General features: G+C 47.6%; 1 long non-coding RNA gene across 3 annotated transcripts; it reads right to left on the bottom strand.

Moving 5' to 3' along the window:
* Nucleotides 1-430: 430 nt before the first annotated feature.
* Nucleotides 431-15727, bottom strand: LOC128345382 (uncharacterized). Of its 3 annotated transcripts, none has more exons than XR_008316414.1 (3): nt 15456-15727; nt 13746-13905; nt 431-4523 (listed from the first exon to the last, which is right to left on the bottom strand). It is a non-coding gene; the product is annotated as an uncharacterized LOC128345382 (long non-coding RNA). The 3 variants fall into 3 exon arrangements; XR_008316415.1 differs by lacking the exon at nt 15456-15727 and adding an exon at nt 14190-14465; XR_008316413.1 differs by lacking the exon at nt 15456-15727 and having other exon boundaries at nt 13746-14180.
* Nucleotides 15728-16379: the final 652 nt, after the last annotated feature.

The following is a 16379-nucleotide window of genomic DNA, read 5'->3' as shown; positions in this document are numbered from 1 at the left end:
TAGCCCATACCGATCCACAAAATAAAATTAATGAGGTGCTCCTTAAGCTTTTTCTCTGTTTGCACCCCTGAGTTGAACACTTGTTCCCAACATGCTATTTTTTTAAAAAAAAAACTATTATGAGGGAGAGCATTTAAAAACCCTACCTTCCACTTGCAGCCTGAAGTGATACAGTCTATGTAGAGCTTTGCCACTTGATTGTGTGAGTATGAACCAGACTCCCATTTGTGGAGTTGGAGGAGCAGAAGACCTGGCTAGAGCAGAAGGAGCAACTCATGCTTCTCCTGAATTTCGGATTCTGCCTCTTTGTAAAGCTTGCCTTTGTGGATCTATAGCTCACACTCAATGCTACTTGAGACTGTCTTGCAAGCGTTCTGCCATGAAGTCCCTTTGCACCCACACCCAGAAATAAACGACAGCACACAGGAAATGGGTTGAAACTAGGGCCATCACTTTATTGACTCATTTTAGCAGAGAACTAGAGTGTAGCTGGGGGAAATCGCACCTGCCACCAATGGGGTGGGGCACTACATCCCCTCCTCGGACCTGCCATGGTGACCAAGGGGCTACACTATTTAGCGGCACCACTCCTAACATCCGCCAGATCAGAAATCCCGTCCAGTGCAACAGTGCAGAGTAGGCAAAAAACCAGCCACCTCCAGGCCAATCTGGGTGGATGGGGAAAATTCCTACTCGGCCCCAAATGGCGACCGGCTAATCCCACACTGTCACTTGAGGGGGGTGAGTGGATGCCGAGGTGTCCCTGCAGAAGGCCAAGAGAGGGCGGGGATCGCTTTCACTAGCGCACCCTCTGCCCCCCTGCTTGGCCTTACAGAATGGTTCACTGTGGGGTCCAGCCTTGTTTCTTGCACCCTGCCAGGACTGGACGTGACATTTGCACCCCGCACTGGATGCAGAGCCAGGGGAAGGGAGGGGGGTTGGGGACCCAGACTCGGAATCAAGAGATGGGACAGAGGGAACGGGTGCAAACCTGGGCTGCAACTTCAGTAACTAGTTTGAAGGGAGCTCTGTAAACTAAGGTGTGGATTCCACTCCTGGGGTGAAGTCGTTTCCCGGGAAACTATGCCCCCTCTTTGCAAAAGCCTCATGACCTTGAGTGTACACGAGGCTTTTGCAAACCTAGTCAAAAAGGGAATGGGCATCTGTTGTGGGGTTGCTCTCCTCAGCCTCTTCCTGCCTTCTCTAGGGCCCACCATTCCGCTCAGCCACCGGAGAGATTTGTCATTGTGTCAATGCATATTTACCCGGCCGAGGCAACCCTCAGCACTCGCGTTGATAACAGTGCATCAGAAGCAGGATGGGATCCTTTCTTAGATGTTGAAAGGGAAGCTCTTCTTTGCTGGTATAGCGGAGAGAGAAGAAAAAGGAAACAAATGTGAGCTACTTAAGTGGTGTTTTCTTCACGACCCTCTGTTTCAACTGCCTGGTTTTCATGTTGATTTATTTATCCGCCCCCCCAACAAGCCATTGCTCAAAACGTGATGGTTCTCTTCATAAGAAGATCTGGATTTACATCAGGGGACTGTATTTGTTATTGCAGGTGTGGCCAGCCTGAGGTTTTCTAGCTGTTGTTGAACTCCCATCAACTCATGCCACAATACAAGGTGGCTGGGGGTGATTGGAGGACAGCTTCTATCATCCCCAGCCAAGCTTTATGGCAGGGGGTGATGGGAGCTGTAGTCCTGAACAAGAGAAGCTGGGGATGATGGGAGTTGTAATCCAACAAGAGCTGGGAAGCGTCGGGCAATCTCTAGCCTCTCGGCTTCCTCTGTGCCATTTCTCTTGCTTTTGGATGTCTGCTCTGTAGAGAATCAGTTTGCTGCCCTGCCCCCTCTTAACACCACAACTCCACCCGGCCAGAGCCTAAATGCTGTGAATAGATAGCCCCACCCGCTGCCCCACCCGCTGGGGTCCGGCAAGAGGAGGGAACGCCAAGCCTTGTGGGGTCCGGCAAGAGGAGGGAACGCCAAGCCTTGTGGGGTCCGGCAAGAGGAGGGAACGCCAAGCCTTGTGGGGTCCGGCAAGAGGAGGGAACGCCAAGCCTTGTGGGGTCCGGCAAGAGGAGGGAACGCCAAGCCTTGTGGGGTCCGGCAAGAGGAGGGAACGCCAAGCCTTGTGGGGTCCGGCAAGAGGAGGGAACGCCAAGCCTTGTGGGGTCCGGCAAGAGGAGGGAACGCCAAGCCTTGTGGGGTCCGGCAAGAGGAGGGAACGCCAAGCCTTGTGGGGTCCGGCAAGAGGAGGGAACGCCAAGCCTTGTGGGGTCCGGCAAGAGGAGGGAACGCCAAGCCTTGTGGGGTCCGGCAAGAGGAGGGAACGCCAAGCCTTGTGGGGTCCGGCAAGAGGAGGGAACGCCAAGCCTTGTGGGGTCCGGCAAGAGGAGGGAACGCCAAGCCTTGTGGGGTCCGGCAAGAGGAGGGAACGCCAAGCCTTGTGGGGTCCGGCAAGAGGAGGGAACAAACGGGCGAATGGCCCTCCAGGAATGGGTGGCAGTTTAATGTATGTTAAAACATTTACTTACCTAAAACAGCAGGATTCTGAATTTATGTCATGAACCTGAATTTTAACATCAAGTCATTTGGGAGGCAGGAGGAAAGAACCAACGGGCAGCCGGCCCTCCAGGAATGGGTGGCAGTTTAATATATGTTAAACATTTACTTACCTAAAACAGCAGGATTCTGAATTTACGTCGTGACCCTGAGTTTTAACATCAAATCATTTGGGGTAATAGCATCTTAAATTCAGATCAATGTGTTACTTTAATGGCCTTCCCTTATTCGCCCTTAGTTTCAACCTTCCTATTTTCATGTTGATTTCTTTATCCAGCCCTCTTATACAAGCTGTTGCCCAAACCCTGATGCTTTCTTTCACGATGCTTTTCACCATGGATTTGCATCAGGGGACTATATTTGTTATCACTGTGTTGGATTACAACTCCCACCATACTACAACTTCTACCATCCCCAGCCACCTGTTTTGATGGGTGTGATCATCTGTAGTCTCAACACAGCAGCTGGGGATGATGCGGGTTCTAGTCCAACAGCAGCTGCTGTGCTACAGGTGGGTCATCCCTAGCTTCTTGGCTAATTGCTGTGAATAGCTATCCCTCCCCACCCCTCTAGTGCTTCAAGTGGCAGCTATTGCAAGGATTCAGAAGCAAGATGAAAGTGTAATGTCTGTGCAAGCAGATCTCTATGGAAATCTCTCTTGAGCACGTCTTGGGAGAAACCAAGAGGTAGTAGAGGGATCCGATGGGCTGTACACAACCCTGCGTTGTTTTAACCAAGAGTCTTTTCAATATGAAATATATAAATATTTTTAAAATAAAGCATAAGCATCAACTTTAAAATATTTGTAACTTCTAATATAACTTCTGTGTAATCTAACTTCTGACTTTTCAGGGCTCTTACAAGGACCCTTCCATTCCAAACATGCATGATTCCCTTTTGATCAACAAGACATGCAATACTCCTGCAAGGTTTTGTAGCTGAGGATGATGGGAATTCTAGTCCCAAAACATCTGGGGACCCAATTTTAAGAACCCTTGGCTTCTGGAATTTATATCTGCCCTTACTGCCGGGACCTCCAAATATGCAATTCTTCTATCCTCACAATAGTCCTGTAAAGTAGGTCAGGCTGAAGAGAATGACTGGAAATAGAAGTTGGACTACAACTCCCATCATACCTGACTGTTAAGAACCTAACAGCCCTGCTGGATCAGACCCAAGGCCTATCTAATCCAGCATGCTGTTTCCCCATAGGGGCTCACTGGATGCCTCTGGGAAGCCAACAGACAAGAGATTCTCAAACTTGGTCCCAGATGTTGTTGGGCTGCAACTCCCATCAAAGGAAGGGATTCAATCAGAAAAATAAATCCATGCATCACTGGTCCCTCTTTACCAATTATTGACATTAAAAAAGTGTTCACAAGTATATGTGCGAGTGTACCTCTATACTATCTATATCTGTACTTGGGATGGTTGTGTGTGCCTCTGCAGACATCTCTCCCGTGGGAAATTATTCTCAAGGCTTAGCTTAAATCTGCTTCCTCATAACTGCAGTCAACTTGGGGGGCAAATAGAATCAGTCTGGGTGTCGGGGGGGCGGGACTTGCAGATCCCTTGCAGACTCAATGTGACGATCACAGCAGAATCTTTGCATTTTAGAGTGGGAAGGCTCCTTGGAGATCATCGTTATCTGGCTTCTGTCTGAAAACCATCAGCAAAGAGGAGCCCAGGACTCCATGAGGTGACCTTGGCAACCCTTCTCCCATTTGGGAAAGCATTCCTACTGCCTAGCCTAAACCTGCATTCTCGTATTGGCAGCGTTCAGTGCTGCGCTCAGTAGCAACAGAGAGGAAGTACGCTCCTTTTTCAACACCTTTGATATCTGTGGACTGCTGTCTTTTCCTATGTAGCTCTCTGACAGTCTGGCCTCTGGAGGTGGTAGGAGTCAGACTTACCTCTCCATCTTCTGGGAAGACAAATTCAAGAGGTTCTTCAACACTGTGAAATAGAGAAAGATTTTTTATGCTTTGCTAATCTCTTAGGAGCTACTCAATGGCACAGCAGGGAAATGACATGACTGCCAGAGGTTGCCGGTTCAAATCCCTGGTGGTATGTTTCCCAGACTATGGGGAACACCTATATGGGGCAGCAGCAGGAAGGTGCTGAAAGGCATCATCTCGTACTGCATGGGAGATGGTAATGGTAAACCACTCCTGGTCACTAGGAGTCGATACCGACTCGACGGCACAGTCTACCTTTACCTTTGATCTCTTCGGATTTGCTACAATCTCCATATACACAGAGGAGTGCTAGACAAGGCAGGGGAGTTTTATGAAAGCAAGTAGTTTTAAGAAAATAAAGTTTAGCAATTAGCTACTTAACTTGACTCAATTAGCAGCTACCCCAGCTAACTGAGCAAAGAGACACCTTTTTAAGAGCTGATGCTCTGATATTTATATACCGATGGCATTTGTAAGGTAAAGTGTGCCGTCAAGTCAGTTTTGACTCCTGGCGCCCACAGAGCCCTGTGGTTTTCTTTGGGTTGACCACTGCAGGGGGCAAGCAACAGGTCCCATCCAACCCCAGCACAGCATCCCTCCAGTGGCTGTTGCTGGCTTCTGTCTTAGGGTTCTTTTTCGATTGTGAGCCCTTTGGGACAGGGATCCATCTTTATTTTTATTTCTCTGTGTAAATCGCTTGGGGAACTTCTGTTGAAAAGCAGTATATGAATATCCATTGTCATTTGGTGAGGCTTGATGTTTAGCAAATTTGAGACGGCTTTTGTATGTTTTCTTTATCTGAAAAATAGATTGGTGGGAGTGTTCTGAGCCCGATCTATACTGTCTGTAAATACTCTTCAATTGTTTACTTAGTGTCCTACAGCATGAGTCAAACCAATGATTAGTTGCTCTCTTACAATGAGCATATGAAGACTGTAACTTGCTCAGACATGATAACTTTTGTATAAGAGCATCTTCTCATACTCTGGATATCAATCAGGCTGCACTCTAACGAGCAGTGGAAAAACCTGAATTGCGTGTGAACTGCTCCCCAATAACTTGTAGGGACTTCAGGATAAATCTGGCCAACATGTGAATGCAGCACCTCCATTCCAGAGGAGGTGTGTGTTAAAGGGCTTTAAAAGCCTCATGTGAAAAACCTCCTGGAATCAAACTTGACTGAATTTGTTCAAGAATTCTGAGAAAACAAACATAGGCTCACCCTGCATGGTTGAAAGTCTCCTTTGCTAATCTGCAGCGAGGAGGCCATTTTAATAATTAGTGTTTCTGGTGTGTTCTAGGCATTAAAAGTAGCACAAATATATAGTACTCAATGTCTATCACTATATACTGTGAAGTGTGCGTGTGTGTATTCAGTGAAATGTATTTCCAGGCAGCATACTTATTTTGAAATATCAGACTTAATCCTTGGGGGCCTGGGATGTGTGGAGGCCCTGGACTTTGAGGGGCTGGGGGCCCATTTTAAAATCTCATCTCTGGGCCCATTCCAACCTTGCTATGCCCCTGGTGGTCACTACACAAAACTTTCTGCACAACACCTGCACAGAAGAAACTTCCATGTAGAAAATGTGTCTCTTGTAAATTGACCCTGAATTTTCCATCCATGACTGGGATATCTGAGAGTTAGAGTCAATAATAAAAGAACAGCACACTGCTTGTGACAGGAAGGGGCAAATGACAATGATTTCTTAGTCTGGCAGGGGCTGGTTTTGGCCCTGCCAGAACTTGGCTGTCTGCTCCTGTTGCAAATGCAAATTCCTCTGTCTCGTGTGGCAAACTAATGTATCCTCCTCCCTCCTGGTGCCAAAGTAAGCACTAGTGTGGTGAATGCACATATACCCCATCATGAGCCAACAGTCATCACAAGACAAAGGCTGGCAGGAATCATTCACTGGTTTATAGACACACACACACCCCACCACCTTCTTCTTCCCCTATTTTGCTAGTGGCTATTTGGGCAGGTGATCCTCTAGGACAAAGTCACGGTTTTGTTTTTTGTTTTTTTAAAGCATGAGATGAGACCGAAAATGAAACTTGGAATCCTCACATAACTCCTGACTGCTGTTCTAAGTCTTTTACAGAGATGGCTCATGTTTTCAGGTTTTGATCAACAACCATGTCTAGATGGTACAGTGTTCTACTCTAGATGGTACAGTGTTCCTTTTAACAGGCATTTCCAGATATTGTTGACTACAAGTCCCATCATCCCTGTTTGGACAGGAGTGCAATTTCAGTGCTTGCCCTAGGCACTATTTCCCCTAGATATGCCCCTAGTTCTAGGCCCCTGATTGTCTTGGTTGCCCTCTTCTGCACCTTTTCCAGTTCGACAATGTCCTTCTTAAAAGACGGTGACCAGAACTGTGCGCAGTACTCCAAATCTGGCCACACCATAGATTTGTATAAGGGCATTATAATACTAACATTTTTATTTTCCGTCCCCTTCCTTATGGTCCCTAGCACAGAATTGGCCTTTTTTCACAGCTGTCGCACACTGAGGACACTTTCAATGAGCTGTCCACCATGACCTCAAGCTCTCTCTCCTGGTCAGCCACTGACAGCTCAGACCCCATCAGTGTATATGTCAAGTTGGGGTTTTTAAAATACCAATATGCATCACTTTACATTTGCTTACATTGAACCACATTTGACATTTTGACACCCACTCACCCAGTTTGGAGAGATCCTTTTGGAGCTCTTCACAATCTGTTTTGCATTTCACTACACTAAATCGTTGAGTGTCATCTGAAAATTTGGCCACTTAGCTGCTTACCCCAATTTCTAAATCATTTATGAACAAGTTGAATAACACTGGTCCCAGTACAGATCTCTGGGGGACCCCACTTCACACTTCCCTCCATTGTGAAAACTGCCCATTTATTCCTGCCTTCTGTTACCAGACCACATATGAACCTGTTCTCATTCAGCAAGGCCTATTCTTCTATTTGTTTAACAATTTTGTCCTTAAGTATGCTTTCCATCAATTTACCTGGCACAGAAGTTAAGCTAAGCAGCCTGTAGTTTCAGAGCCTGATTGTAGGGAGAAATTATGTATTTTTGCTAGGACCAAAGACTTTCTTTATACCTTGAATCTCAAGACAGGATAAATACTCAATGGGTGGGGTGTATTTGAACATAGAGGGACTGTATTTCAGGATCTCTATGGAACTCCTAATGCCCTCTCCTCCCTCCAATAAAGCAAGCCACAAAGGGAGGGGCTGATTTGGATGACGTTTGTAGTGTGCAGGAGGGGTATAATGCTTCCCCTCAAATCCATAGCCCTAATGCTAATTGCTACCAGAATTTGTTAGCTGTTGAAGGGGAAATGCCCATAAGCTTTCCTTTCCGTGATGAATACTGAGATCTAAGCTGGTAATTGGCACAAGAGCAGAAGACTGGATCCCCATCCCTCTGCACCCTGGCCCCTATCCATATCCACACATCCTGCAGCTACAGAGAGGTGGGCTGGTCATGTGGTAGCAAGCATGACTTGTCCCCTTAGCTAAGCAGGGTCCACCCTAGTTGCATATGAATGGGAGACTTGATGTGTGAGCACTGCAAGATATTCCCCTCAGGGGATGAAGCTGCTCTGGGAAGAGCAGAAGGTTTCAAGTTCCCTCCCTGGCTTCTCCAAGATAGGGCTGAGAGAGAGTCCTGCCTGCAACCTTGGAGAAGCCACTGCCAGTCTGTGTAGACCATAGTGAGAGAGATGGATCTATGGTCTGACTCAGTATATGGCAGCTTCTTCTGTTCCTACATTAAAAAAAGAAAAGAAAATGATGCTGGGAGTTCTAGTCACTATTGCACTGTTTTGCTAAAATGGAAATAAAAGTGGGGAAATAATGAAGACACTGGCTAAATAAGAGACAATCGAGCACTAATCATCCACCATGATGACTAGACGAGCAACAAAATTGGCTGAACTACCAGAAGTCCACAGCAACAACTACAATGTCAAATATTTCTATATCACTTTTCAACAAGAGCAACAAGGGTTTTAAAGGAACCCTTGCTAACTTGGCAAGGAGGCACCTTTTACCGTGGTGATTCTCTTTATTTAGCAGGGGGAGAGTAACAGGCCCTATTCACCCCCCGCACAGTACTTCCAGTGACTGTTGCTGGTGTGTGTCTTATGTTTCTTTTTAGAATGTGAGCCCTTTGGGGACAGGGAGCCATCTTATTTGTTTGTTATTTCTCTTTGTAAACCACCCTGAGCCATTTTTGGAAGGGCAGTATAGAAATTGAATTATTATTATTGTTATTATTATTATTATTACATAGAAAAAAGAAAAAAGATGGTTGCCTTTCCCCAAAAGGCTCAAAATCTTTAAAAAAAAATCTTAACACAACAACAATATATGGCTTGTTCACAGAATAGTCTGAATCTAGGTTTAATGTGGGTTACCAGCATTAGTGTGATTGCATGAACCCATGTCAAGGTGGGAATCTCAGGTTAACACCTTGGTTCACACAATCACTTCAATGCTGGTAACCCACATTAAACCTAGCTTCAAATGACTGTGTAAACCAGGCCATAGTGGTTTACTACTATGGAGGGGTGTTATGCTGGAATTGGATAGGAAGAATTGCTCCACCCACTGCTCAATATGACCAAGTCACCTCTTGAAAAGGTGGTGCCTCTTTCCTCAGTTAGCAGGGGCAGCAACATACTAGGGATGTGCACAAACCAAGATGTGCAGAGGCCATGTGTGTGCTGCTTGTGCTGCTGCACCGCTGCGCCAGGGCGACTGGGGGGAGCGCCATCGCAGTAGGAAGCAGCATGGAGAGGTGGAGGAATAGGCAGACACCTGCTCTCTCCTCCCTTTTAAAGGGGCCAAAACGGTGCTGTGAATCTGTGCACAGATCTTGATTCATCCACATCCCTACAGGTAGGGATGGGCCTGGAACGGTCCGGACCTTGGCGTTCCGGTTCAGGTGGGGGGGTAGCTTTAAGAGCGGCGGGAGGGCTTACTTACCCCTCCCGACTCTTTCCCGCTCTGGCGCCGTAATGTTACGAGTAATTGGGGTGGCAGGATACCTCCCTGCCGCCCCTTCCCCGCTGTTGCTGTAAAACTCCCAGGAGTCCTTTGCGCGCGTGCACGTCACAGAGACGTGAAGCGCGCGCACAATGTGCGTGTGTGCACGCAAAGGACTCCTGGGAGTTTTACAGCAACAGCGGGGAAGGGGCGGCAGGGAGGTATCCTGCCGCCCCAATTACTACTAAGCTTACGGCGCCAGAGCGGGAAAGAGGCGGGAGGAGTAAGTAAGCCCTCCCGCCGCTCTTAAAGCTACCCCCACCCCAGTTCCAGACCGCAGTTTGGCGGTTCCGTGCACATCCCTACCTACAAGATACCTCCATTTTAAAAGATTAAACCTCAAAGGGAGGAGCAGGTGAGCAACCCCAACCCAAGAAGCTCCCTACACCTTGCCCTGGTGTGGACAGAACATAGTGGGATAAACCAGTGCAAGGACCGCTAGGTATAGGGCCCTAGTCTTGTCTCCCCGTGCCATTCCTTGCATAAGCTAACGCAAACTCGCATGAAAAAAACCTCCCAGCTAGAGATAGCCCTAATCAGAAAAGCCCTTGTTTCCGAGGAGAAAATCGGCCTCGCTTCTCCCTCAGAAAAGCTGTGCAGGCTGACAGGAGAACCCCCAAATAAGCTGTGGGAGATTCCTGCTTGGTTCCTAGTGTCCAGTCATGGCCTAGAGAAGTACCACATTTCTGACATGTAAATGAAGTTTCACTTCAGTCCCTTTACATTGTACCCTAACTACGGTGGATGTCTGCAGATAAAGCATTGAGCTAAGGCATTCTTCTTATCCCCCCTCCCATCTCTCTGTTGCTATTGTTTTACAATGCAACTGTCAGGATTTCTAGGCAAGAACATATCTTTGGATGGGTCTAAGAGCAGTGTCCAGAGCATTCTTAGGGATGTAGCAATGTGCAGGAAGTAGTGCAGAGCCCACCATCTCCATGGGGATATCCTAATTTTCAACACAATCAAAGACGCATGGATTCTCCACATTCCATTGTGATCTGGGTAAGTGCCAGTTTCTGCATCATAGGTACTGTATTCACTAGCCCTGTACAGGTCTTATATAAGCATGGATGCTGTACCCAGCTACAGCATTCTCCAGTAGCACACCTCATCCTCACACTGACGTGTTCTTTAGCCCACACAATCTGTGACTATAGTATTGGAATGTTGTACTCATGGATAGTGTGGGGATGGAGTGTGGACGTGAGGGACAGAGCATATTCTAGAGCAGGGATTCTCAACGTTGGGTCTCCAGATGTTATTGGACTTCAACTCCCATAATCCCCAGGCCCAGTGGCCTTTGGCTGGGGATTATGGGAGTTGAAGTCCAATAACATCTGGGGACCCAATGTTGAGAATCTCTGCTCTAGAGGATGCTGTACTTGGTTTCAGTACATCTAGCACTGAAACCAGTACTAGTATTGAAACCAGTACATCTTGGTTTCAGCATCTACGGTTGATGTAACACCTGAACAGGACTACTGCACAGGGTTTATCTGAGCCAGGCCGTGCAATCCCTGTCTGGGACCAAAATGAGCAGGTGTGGGGAAGAGATGCTCTGGAGGCCCATGGGAGTTGCAGGGAGGGAAGGAGAATCGTGTGGAGTGTCTCTTGTTTCAATCTGCAAATCAACCCTATAGGGTAGGTAAGTCCCTCTGGCAGATGGGAAGCCTGAGGCCCTGGGGTTTTCCTGATAGAGGCAGCATCCAGTGGGGGCTGTCAGACTGCTAGTGCAGCCTCTTGGCCCTGTGCTACTCCAGTCTCCACGTTATGAAGAGGGCCTTGGTAAAAAGGAACGGGATGTTTTCTAGCCTCTCTTAATCTTAATACAGAGAGAGAGAGATTGACCTCTTTTCTTGGAACAATGGGTAAGTGTCTGCTGCCTATTCTTCTCTTTATGAAGATCTTTGTCTGAAGTTTAGAATTTGTGTGCACACTTCTTTCAGTTTGGGATTGGTCAAGATTAAGATTATGGAGTATGGAGAAGGCAAAGAGGACAGTGCAATATAGACAGTGCCATATATTTCTATGGCAGGGTAAAGTGTGCCGTCAAGTCAATTTTGACTCCTGGCGCCCACAGAGCCCTGTGGTTTTCTTTGGGTTTACCATTGCAGGGGGCAAGCAACAGGCCCCATCCAACCCAGGCACAGCATCCCTCCAGTGGCTGTTGCTGGTGTCTGCCTTAGGTTTCTTTTTCGATTGTGAGCCCTTTGGGGACAGGGATCCATCTTTATTTTTATTTCTCTTTGTAAATCGCTTTGGGAACTGCTGTTGAAAAGCAATATATGAATATCCATCGTCGTATTTTTACATGATGATTATTATCCTCACAACCATCAGAGATGTAGTTTGGGCTGAGAGACAAGCATGTGGGCCCACAGTCACACACAGTGGCTTTCATGGCTGAGTGGGGGATTCAAACTCACGCCTCCCTGAGTCATACGCCAGTTGTCTTGTGGTAAACAGACACAACACAATCAGCACACCAAATGTGGGGTTTTACATTTCACAATTTTGTGTTTAATTCTGCTTTTCCAAGGTCAGTTTGCAGAAAAGAGGACATAAACGTGTGTCTTGATGGGCTGCTCCTGTTCCTCAATGCTAACATTCATGCTATGATGATTCTGAACAGGCTGAGATTAATTTTAAAAATCAAAGTAACAAAAAAGGGAAATTCTTACTGAATCAGGAGTCAGTTTTACAGTGAATCTGTAAATTAAGTATGGGAGAGGAGGAGGTGTCACAGCAATAATGGGCTATAACTGCTGGGTAATTAACTGTATCTGCATTTCTAAGCAGATTAAAAGTTCAGCTCTCATTTGCCAATGAGGCTGCTGGGAGAATTATTTGGAGAATGTTTTCCAAATATTTTAATGCTCAGTAGGAATTACTCACAATTTCCTATTCCCACCCCCAGCCCCCGTGAGAATATACTGAGAAAACAGAATATTTAGGGCATATTCACCTCAAGCCTACCTTGGCACACAAATTGAGAGGCAGGCACAGGGAACCAAGGAGACACACAGGAATTCAAAAATGAAAACACAAAGCCAGGCAGTAAGTGATACTGAGTCCTTCTAGCCTGGTACATCAGTTAGGCAAGTCCTTCCTTTTCTGCTCCTGGGACACTGACTGGAGATGCTCCCCTCTGCCCCTGTCCTCCTGGGATTCGGGGGGGTGAGGGGGCACAGCCCCCCTGCCCTTACTGACCAGCCCCCCCTGCTCACGGGGCCCATTCACTGCTACTGAGCATTGCGATCTGGCCCTTGTCTTCCACACAGCTGCAGGGACCAGGCCTTCCTGCATTCCCCTCCACACACTCGACTTCTGCAGCACTTTCCACAAATCCAGTCCCAGGACCGCCTGCTAGCTGCCACCTCCTTCCAGTTTGCTGCATTTCAGTCAACTTTGTGCAAGATTTTTAAAATGTATTTTACTTAAATGGCAGAGAGACATTAAGAGAGGCTAAAAATCTATCAGGAAAACCCCAGGGCCTCAGGCTTCCCATCTGCCGGAGGAGACTTGCCTACCCTATAGGGCTGATTTGCAGATTGAAACAAGAGACACTCCACACGATTCTCCTTCCCTCCCTGCAACTCCCCACGGGCCTCAGGGGCATCTCTTCCCCACACCTGCTCATTTGGCTCCCAGACTGGGATTGCACGGCCTGGCGCAGATGAGCCCCACACCACCTACCCCAGTGACAGCTGGTTTAACTTTGGGGCCTACCTCCCCTGGGCCTGAGGGGCCATCTTGGAGCACTTGCTGGGGGAAAGAGCCCCAGATGCTCTCAGCATAGAGCAGAGCCATGGGGAGAAGGCAAGCCTCCTTTCCCCAGTCTTTGGAGAGATTCCTTGGAAGAGACCAGGAACGCAGCATCACAGCCCAGCAGTGCTTGCCCCACAACCCAAACACAGCAGAGTTTTCCATGTTTCCCCCCACAGAATTCAGAGACACAAAGAGCACCTACTTTCTCTAAGACGGACCCAGCTTCTTCCCAAAGCCCTCTCTGTAACTAGGAGAGCTACTAGGACCGGCTGACCAGGAGTCTGGATGACTCATCTGGAAGTCCCTGCTTTGGATCTGGCCTCAGAAGACTTCAGGCAAACCCCGAATGCCTCAGTTATCCCATCTGTGATATGGAACCAACAAGACTCGCCTACCTTACAGGACTGTAGTATGGATCAGGAGACACAGCTATCAGGATCCTCCATTGCTTGCTTCGCCTTCATTCTTTTCCGATTCCCACTCCTTCTCCTGGGCACTTTTACTTTGGCACAGGCCCAGCTCAGGGAAGGCTGCTAGGCCAAGTGGAGACCAGGCCTAAAAAGAGGAGAGGAAGACAGTTTGGACAAGGACCAGAGAACTCCTGCAGAAAGGAACAACAGGGAAAGACCAAGGCCCCAGGAGATAAGCCAGCAGAGCCTGGATGCTGGACAGACAGAGACTCAAACGTTAGGAAACACAGCTAAACATGCTCTTGTAGCAAGGGCCATCTAGACTCAGCAGGGCTTAAATAGGGGCCTGCAGGTCTCCACCCTGTAGCTGGTCTCTCCAGCCCTTATTGGGTGCAGCTGGTTCAGGCTCTACTGTTCAAGAATCCAGACCTTTCTTGATTATGCCCTCATCACAGTCAGCTGTTTCCTTGCAGGATCCTGCATTCTCTTTGTGCAGCTTGACCTTCCTCCAGGTAGACAGAAGAAAAGACATAGGAACATAGAACATAGGAAACTGCCATATACTGAGTCAGACCATTGGTCTATCTAGCTCAGTAATGTCTTCACAGACTGGCAGTGGCTTCTGCAAGGTTGCAGGCAGGACTCTCTCTCAGCCCTATCTTGGAGAAGCCAGGGAGGGAACTTGAAACCTTCTGCTCTTCCCAGAGCGGCTTCATCCCCTGAGGGGAATATCTTGCAGGGTTCACACATCAAGTCTCCCATTCATATGCAACCAGGGCCGACCCTGCTTAGCTAAAGGGACAAGTCATGCTTGCCTCCACAAGACCAGCTCTCCTCTTGTGCCCCGAAATCTTTCACGTCCTGCTTTGGTATCTCTATTTCTTTTGACATAAAGAAAAAGCAGATCATCCAGATGTGTAAGCACTTAACCCACAGTCCCCTCTCATGCAGGGAGGAGGGACCATGCGATCTCATCACTCTTTCCAGTCACACTCACGATCCACAATTATTACAAAGGTTGATATGTCATTTTTAACTAAAAGGAGTTAACGTTGCAAAAGGAATGAGAAGAGAGTTCCCTGTCCCAGAGGGGCTCACGGTCCAAGCAGCAGCTCCAGAGAGACGCCAGCAGTAGCCTCAGAAGGATGCTATGCTGAGTTGATTAGGGGGCAGTTGCTCCCTGCCCCCCCTACCCCGAAATATAAGCGAGACACCACTTTAAACAATGTTTTGCTCAGTTAGCAGGGAGGGAAGCCAAGCTGTGTGTCACAAGAAGGCCCGAAGATGTTTCCGTGTCCCAAAAGGAACTGCGACTTCGTCCAAAGGTCCCTCTTGGCCCAGGGAGCAGGGCCGTTTCCCAAACTGTGTGGCACAAGAGGAGGACCCCCCCCCCAAAGGTTCCCTGTTCCCAAGGGCCACATGATTGGAAAAAAGACACAAGGGAGGCCCTGGAAAGGGCGCTGTGCCGTGCTGAAGAGGGACAACTGCTCTCCCCCTGCTCAAAAGAAGAGTCTCTACTTTAAAAAGTGCCTCTCTTGGCCCAGTGGACCAAGGTCTAGCTAACAGCCGGATAAAGGAAATTCTACAGAAACCCCCTACGTCTCCTCCAAAGGGAACAGAGGGAAGCCAGGGTTGCCCTTGAAACTCCTCGCCACTTGATGAAATGGTTTACAGCACAGAAGAGAAGCCCCTTACCCTCCATCATGATCTTTATCCTGCACCTGGCACGATGCTGAAGGCGCCCAGGAGAGAAAGGCCTGCTGGTGTCCTTGAAGCCCTTAACTGCATCATCTGGAGATCAACCTTTCTGCTAATCCCGGCAGAGGAAAGCAGAGGCGAGAAGGAAGCAGCTCCTCTCCCAGCTCCTCTCTCTCACTCAGTGATGGGAACGGCTCCAGGAATGGCAGAAATCAACCCCTTTTGCTCCCACCAGAAATTTCTGAGCAGTTGAGTCAGTTGAGAGAAGGCAGTTGGTAATATCACAGAGAGTGATGTCACAAAGAGCAAACAGGGTTCAACAAAAAATCAGCGAGTCACAGTTATAGACCACTTCTCAAAAGAACTGACCACCCACAGGTTTAAAATAGAAATAAAAATATGTGTTATTGAATTCAAAAGAGAGGCTTGACTTGTATTTAAAGAAACACACATGACATTTCCACATGACACAGATCACGCAAGATGTTTCACGTGTCTGGCCACTAATACAGCATTACTGTCTATAGTCTGATTCAGACATTATGCGGTACGAGTGTACAGATGTCTGTACACCTGTTCACTTGTTTGTGTGAATGGCTGTGCCTGTGTTTATTTTAAAAGTGAACCTGGATATAGGCCAAGATATAGGCCAGAGAACAATTTGTTATGGGGCAGCTAACAAATAAAGTTTGTTTGTTTGTTGTTATTATTAGTAGTAGTGGTATTTCCTTCAAATCTGTTTCCTATTATGGTACAGATAGGAAGTGTGCTTCTGTACTGCACTCAGCATAACATGTGAATGACTGCCCTGTGTACAGATCTTTACCTGTGTACATTGTACACTCGTCGTATGAGTGTTGAACATCACATGTGAATGGGCCTTAAGTGTATGTGCTTAACTGACTAGATGCTTATTATTAG

This window comes from Hemicordylus capensis, chromosome 2, assembly GCF_027244095.1.
Source record: "Hemicordylus capensis ecotype Gifberg chromosome 2, rHemCap1.1.pri, whole genome shotgun sequence".
NCBI lineage: Eukaryota > Metazoa > Chordata > Lepidosauria > Squamata > Cordylidae > Hemicordylus > Hemicordylus capensis.
The sequence above is the reverse complement of the archived record's forward strand: the minus strand, read 5'-3'. Positions and strand labels throughout refer to the sequence as shown.